We start from the raw sequence: 7,473 nt of genomic DNA, 5'->3' as shown, positions 1-7,473 counted from the left end.
CGCAAGAAACTTAATTCTGATGTCTAGATGATATTTATTAACCGGAAATAATTATTTTTGGATGAATATATAGCTTTTCGCTTCAATATCTTCGTAAAATTAATCACAAAATATTATTGTAATCAATTATTATAAAAAAATTGTACATAGCGAATTTGTTTCTCTTAAACTCGGTTTTAATTAGACTTCTTTAAAACTTCTCGGTTTTAATTAGACTCACTTTGAACTAAAAAAAAAGAAAGAATTTCTCTTCGAGATATTATACAGATAGATACAGAAAGTTTATTGAAGCGTGAATCGAATTTAATAAAAATATACGGCAAGTTTTTGTGTTATCGGCTTAATAGATAATACAATCGAATTCTTACTTTTGTGCCATTCGCAACAAAAATTGAGAATTCGACTGTGATGTTTAAGCTGATAACAAGGATTTATATAAATTCATGTAATTTTATCAAATAAACTTGAAAGCAAGATTATATCTCGAAATAATATTTAGATATTAATCAGAAAAGTTGATTTTTTGATATACATTTTAATAGATTTTCTCTTTTTAATAACTTAGTTTTAATTCGAATTATTATACTTCAAATTTTTAAAAGGAGAATTTCTTTTACGGAGAAAGTCTTTTTACGTGAATCGATAATCACAACTATCTTGATTAATAAAAATATTACTTCGAGATACAATCTGGCTTTCAAGTTTTTAATAGAAATACGCGACAAGTCCTCTTGTTACCGATCTAATGAGTGACATCACATTCGAATCCTCAATTTTTGTTGCGAATGGTATTATACCTATTCAACCCTTCTGACGAGCCCCCCCCCCTGTCCCTCAGCTCGAGTTTCAGCATCGAAAGCATTGGTATTGTCACCGTGGCCAATTCAGCCCTGGGCAGGCCGTTTCACCGTCGCAGTTCGCATTGGAGAGATTTTGCCGAGAGTGTGGACCAGTCGTTCTCTCGTGATGTGTCACACGTAAACACGGGTGCGCATACATGCGGACGCTCTGCACAAAGGTTATATGCCATCTCTTGCATCTTTCTCTTTCTCTCTCTCTCTCTCTCTCTCTCTCTCTCTCTCTCCTTTCCTCTGCCTCTCTCGTGTGCAGCGAACGATGGACGGTATCGCGCACCAACCAGCAAGAAGTTGGTTCTCGTGTTCGTCGGGTGTTACGTGCCCGCGACGCATATCAACCGTAACTTTCTATCGCTTTTTGCGGTCCCCACCGTCGACATTCACGGTGAAAACTGCTGATTTCCAGCAGCGAGCGCTCTCACGGGGCACATATTGTGTACCCTGCAAAACGAGCGTCGACTCTCGCCGAATCGAGACGAAATTTCGTGAGTCTGTGTACCAGAGTCGGTTGTGTATCAACATGCGCGCTTCACGCCTATGCTTCACAGGAAGTGTTTGTCTCGTGTGTTGATGACCGATAAATGTATGAATTTCATACCAAAGGGAATGTCCTAGTCATCGACAAGTGCTACCTTAATCACATGTCCTTTGTAAGATACAGAATGGAAAGTCGTATTGACAGATGTTAAAAGCATGATTGACATAAATAGATTTAGATTGTGATCGGAAGTTTATGTGAAATGCTATGATGAATTTGATCATCTGCTCTATATACAATTGATCATAACTCTAAATTTTTTTAACGTTAAAATGCAATACATGCATAACTATAGCTATAAGTGCGAAAAAAATAACATAACTATCTTGATTAATAAAATATTCATACATGTTGTCAAATAATGTTATTATATAATTTTAAACAGAAGAAAACAAAATAACTGATAATTTTGAAAACAGAAAAAAGGAAAAGACACTGCAAGATTCAACACACAATATTGGACACTACAGAATTGGATACTGCAAAATTGGTCACGCAAGATTAAACACTGCAAGATTAGGCATGCAAAACTGGACACGCAAGTTGGACACGCAAGATTCAAAAGGAGGAAAAGGTATTTTTAAATTTTTATGATATTTGCGACATCGCAAAATTGCAATAGTTAAATATTTTTTACGTTTAATCGTAAAAAATTGAGGACCATAAAAATAGGATATATTTACGAGCGGGAAAAAGGGGATCGGAAATATGATCGATACGTTGTAAGAGTTTCATTCCCATAGGATACCGAGCGGTTGTCTATTTTGTTTATCCATTTTGTTATACTATTTGCTAACGATGCAAAGTCTCGCAGGACTATTTATAATGCACGCTCAAAAAATTTGCACCCTTTAAATCTTTACGACATTAAATTTTTAATTGCTTTTGTAAAATGCGTATCACTGTAAATGATAAATTTACTTCATCTGCACTAGAACTCACATCAAATAAACGGAAATTCATATAAAAGTTACATGTCAGCTATGTTTTTTAATGGACTAAAAATTTATTTTTTCTCCTCCTCCCCTCTCTCTCTCTCTCTCTCTCTTTCTCTCTATAGGAATAATGAATACATTGAAACTTAAATAAAATTCTATCAATGGTCATAAAAAATATATTGGCTTGAATAAAATTTCATGGCGCTATAAATTTTAAAATTTAAGCTGCAACTTTATTCAAAGGAACAACATTTAAATTAGAAAAATTATGTGAAAGCTTAAAATCTCTAAAATAAATACAATGAGGTAAACGACTAAAATTAACGAATAAAAAAAAATTAAAAATTGAATTAGGGTGTTTAAAAAGTAATTGAAATACATAGGTTCGTATTTTTAAAAAACCGACAAATAATCACAAGACATTTCATATTTATAGAATCTTCATCAATTGCAACATAGTACATAGTTTTAAAGATGTATCTTTTTCTATATTTTAACAAATTGTATTATATTATTATTGTTATTTGAACTATGTCAATTTTATATAATAATTTATGAACAATAACACGAATGTGTGCATGTGTATAAATACATATATATGCATGCACACTCAAAATAAATTATTTATATAGGCTGTAATTAATTGTGAAATGTAGAGAGAAAATTATAAAATGTTAATATTACGGACTCATACAATAACATGAATTTGGATATGGATGGAGATATTCTTGCAAAACAGCTAACCATCGTGCGATGCATCCTATGAAAATAAATCATAGAAAACTGAGTAAAGAGACATGAAGATCAAAGCGAATAACGAATACCAAAAAAAACTTGATTTTGCGACATTTCGGTGTAGGTACTTCATAAATATTGCAGTCATAAGGGGAAGAGCATTACCAATGTGAGAGAAATACGGGCACACATCATACGTGATATGCAAGATATGTATTTTTAGAATAAATTTTTGTGAACTTTTTTGAGGAAACGTATGTTAAGAAAACTAAAGATCTGACTTCAAATTTATAATCAGCGATGCAAAAAATCGCTATCAGATTTATTTTTCATACAAAACATTTTTTATATATATGGTCCATCATATTAAATCGGCCATTTTTAATTTTAGAAATCTAATTTCAAATTTGTTGTCAGCAGCCAGCAAAATAACCAGGCCAGCAAATAACCATATGAAATTTTTAATTGTCGGACTAACAGACTCATGTTTCAAAGCGTATGGGCTGATGCCTTAATGAACTTTGACTTTCCCGTAACTCTTAAAAAACAATTCTAGATTCAATTTGGAATTAATTTGTGATTGATGTCTCATCATAAGATATCATTTAGCATATAATTCAATTCTGAAATTGCTGGACAAAAAATAATTTTTGCAGTTACTCTTTAAAAAGAAGAATTTTCTTCAAGAAAATTAATAAAATCTTCATTTTTCACAATCACGTCCGCGTGTGCAAAATTGCTTCTAGAATGATAATCACTTCAAGAAAATTAATGAGATACTTTTCCTATTACAGTGTCATGATGTATCATGTTCTTGATACATTAGCTTTCGACGAATGATCAATATTTCACTTGAAGGAAGCTTAAGGAATAAAGCCTCTTTGCGCGAAATGGGAAAAAGCTTCTTAGGAACGCCCGGTATGCCATCTTCTCGACATCCGATAAATACTTTCGACAAGTTACGTGTGGTTAAGTACACGTTTTCACATTCTAGCGTGACGCGTTTACCGAAGAATGATCCTCCGAGAGTCTTAACGAGACATCTGTTCCGTCTTATGTAGCTTCTTCCATTGTGTAAACTCACTCTTTCGTGCTGTTTACCAAGAAAGAAAACTTACTCTCACTGTTCTCTGTTGCTTTCAAAGCGAAAACGGACCACGCGGCGCTTGTAAAATAATGAGTTTATTAAAAACATTGATTGTGATTAACATTGGCGTAGATCGATCCCTTAATTAATTTAGTACAGAAAGTCTGCAAAATTTCAGTCAAAAATTAGATGTGGATTACACACACAAAAGAAAGTTTCCTTCGATGTTAACGTGTTTTTTTTTTACCTCGTATGCCTCTTAGAGTCTCAGCTTTATAAAAAACGCGCCGAAGTTTCTGTCTCTTGAGCGATTATATAATCTTAAAAGTTTATTATAGTCAAGTATACCTAAATGTAATATTCGTTGGTGTATGTATAGGTGATTAAATTGATTTATTTCCCTTCCATTAAAATTTAATTTAGGATCGAGACGAGACATGAGTTAATCTTCTGTATGTTTTTACTGCAGTTAATCCTCGATATAGGTATTTCACGATTCCAGTTTTTGCACAAGCAGCAGGAGTTTTATATAAATAACCAGGTTCAAATTAAGGTTTAATTTACGTCAAAGCAATCCGATACATGTAATTATATTATTTATTAAGATATTACGAGCAACGAATAATATTAATAATATTATCCATTAATTTCCTCAAAACGGAATCTTGTAATGCCGGTATTGCTTTTCACAGGCAAAATGAAAAATTTCCTTGATGTTAAATTAATAATAACAATAAACAGATAATTAGTTGATATGTATTATAAGAAAGTGTGAGAAATCTCAGAATTATCGATTATCGAGATTGGGCGATTAATTCTGTCTTCCGCATATTCAATTAATACAATATTTTGACGACACAAATACTGAATTGAGAGAATGAAGCCTTTAGAAGCCAAATTAATTGATTTTATGTAATAAAAAAATAGAGAAAATTGAAGGAATAAATTAATCATGTACTCTCTCTTAAATACTAAAATTTAAACACTAAATGGAATCGATCAGTTTGACCTCTGATGCCCATTTCGACCAATATAGATTAATCTTGGTCCACTTACTATTCATCTTTATCTAGTTCTAGAATTAGAAAAGGTGAAGAGTAAGTTGAACCAAGATTAAAATTAACTTTTTAACACACACGATAGGGTTATTCGTGTCCTGTGCATTATTTTCCTTTGAAATACTTGAAGCCTTTAGCTAAATAATGAATCTTATTTTTTTCTGTTTTTCAAATATACAATTTTATAAATACTTTCTAAAGATATTAAAGTATATGTAAGAATCAACTTGATAATTTTTGTAAAAGTGATGAAAATTAACCCAGGATACGATCATATAAATCATGTGTAATAAAGGATTGGAATATCATCGTGTATCCTATAGAACAAATATTCCAGCAATATTGCAGCAACATAGGAATGTTACATCAATATTGCCAGAATGATTTATGCTGTATGAGGCATTAAGGGTTAATCTACATTGGTTGGAAATAGGTATGAGAGGTTCATATATTGATCATGCCGCTAGTCTTACAGTGGTATTAGTTCGCGGAGTGAATAAAAGAAAGAGAATAACATTAAAACATCGACATTGTCGAAATATCGTAAGCTCCATGTTATGTGAGGCAAGCAACCCACAGGCGGCTTCGGCGATCGCTAAAGCCCGCTGTGTCGCGTCGGCGCCACATCGTCCTGTCGAAAGCCGGATCCCCCGGCTTAAAGCACGCGGCCTCACGATTCCGATAAAGTTTTCGTTACGGGATACATCGCTCGTGCGCGTGTATACGTTCGAGAGAGCCCGTAGTCGATTTTTCGCCGCGCAGAGAACGGCTCTTCCGGTGGCGCGCGAGAGAAGAGAACGAGAGAACGAGGGGGTGAAATGCGGAGTGCGCGATGCAATAGTGGCTTATAAGTACACTCATGAATAATGCAGCAGCGCGAACAAAAGTGCGCGGTGTGCGCGCGCGAGGTCTCTCTCTCTCTCTCTCTCTCCTCTCTCTCCTCTCTCTCCTCTCTCTCCCTTTCGCGCGCGTCCCGCCATATAATACTTGTGTATTTTACAAACATCGCCCGACGTTGGCCGCATTTTCACGACAACGGCGCTGCATCTAGCCGCGTATACGCGCGCGTACGCGATTTAAATAACGCTTATCATTTTCATTTTGCGGCCACGGGAAGTTTCGTCCATAAATTAGCATAGACGATCCCTTATACGTTCATTTTGCGCCTTGGGATCCCGGCGGTTCGCTTGCCACCGTATTGACATTCATTTCCGGTTGAAGGTGCGAGGACAATTTCCCGCATTACGGTGCGATATGTATATGGGTTGAATGTAAATAACAAACTGACAGTTCGGCGAGGACTTCGTGAAAAAGCCCGCGATGAAGTCGACATCAAAGCTGCATTCGAGGAGCGCGCTATCAGCGCTATTTGTTCATCTATCTTTGTTATACGTCTAATAAATACTGAAGATGGACACAAATAGCGCTAATAGTGTCTCCCCGAATGCATCCTAAATGCACTTTGAAATATCTTTAATACTTAAAAAATGTAGAATGGCTGACTTAAGTTACACATTATTTTTTTATTTTTAATCAGATGCTTGGTAATTGTGATTCTCGCGTGACAAATGCTCGCCATTCCGTTTATTATTTACGTAAACGGTGAATAAATTGTCGCCGCTGATTAATTGTTCGACGACTGTGATGCAAACGGTTATTTGACCTGGTTCGTCGTCGCAGAATGGCATTTTACATTTTTCTTCTTTTTCCGTCCCATTTTTCTGCTTTCCTTCTTGTCGGCGAGTTTAGCTACCAAGTACTCGCAACGTTTCGTGTTCCTAAAAGCTTAAGAAACTTCTTAACGTCTGCAAAAGCGCCGTTTCGCCACGCCGTTTATACTTATAAAAAGAAGCAGAATTATGACCAGCCGCGTTTGCACGGAGAAAGCGAAGCCGCGATTACGCATTACTGTTGTTTACCTTTTTAAAACCACACGTGAAAAAGCCGATGTAATTCCGTTTGTATAAATATTAATTTCTTCTTTCAGCTTTATATTCACATATTACGGAATGACTTTTTATGAATTTTAATTTAGAAGTCAAAAAGCTATTTTATGGAAGCTCATCTTTTTCTAGATGATAATATGTTGCACGCGGAATAAAGCGAGAGATAAAGAAATTTTAATTACTATTGTTTGGAAATAACGGTTTTCTGAGACATATAAAAATTTAGTTACACATCTGAAAAATTTTTATTGAACTATCAAAATAATTAGAAGAAGAGAGAAAGTTATAGACTATTTTGTTTTATTGAAATAACT

Source organism: Trachymyrmex septentrionalis, unplaced genomic scaffold, assembly GCF_001594115.1.
Source record: "Trachymyrmex septentrionalis isolate Tsep2-gDNA-1 unplaced genomic scaffold, Tsep1.0 scaffold27, whole genome shotgun sequence".
NCBI classification, from domain to species: domain Eukaryota; kingdom Metazoa; phylum Arthropoda; class Insecta; order Hymenoptera; family Formicidae; genus Trachymyrmex; species Trachymyrmex septentrionalis.
Note: the sequence above shows the minus strand (reverse complement) of the source record.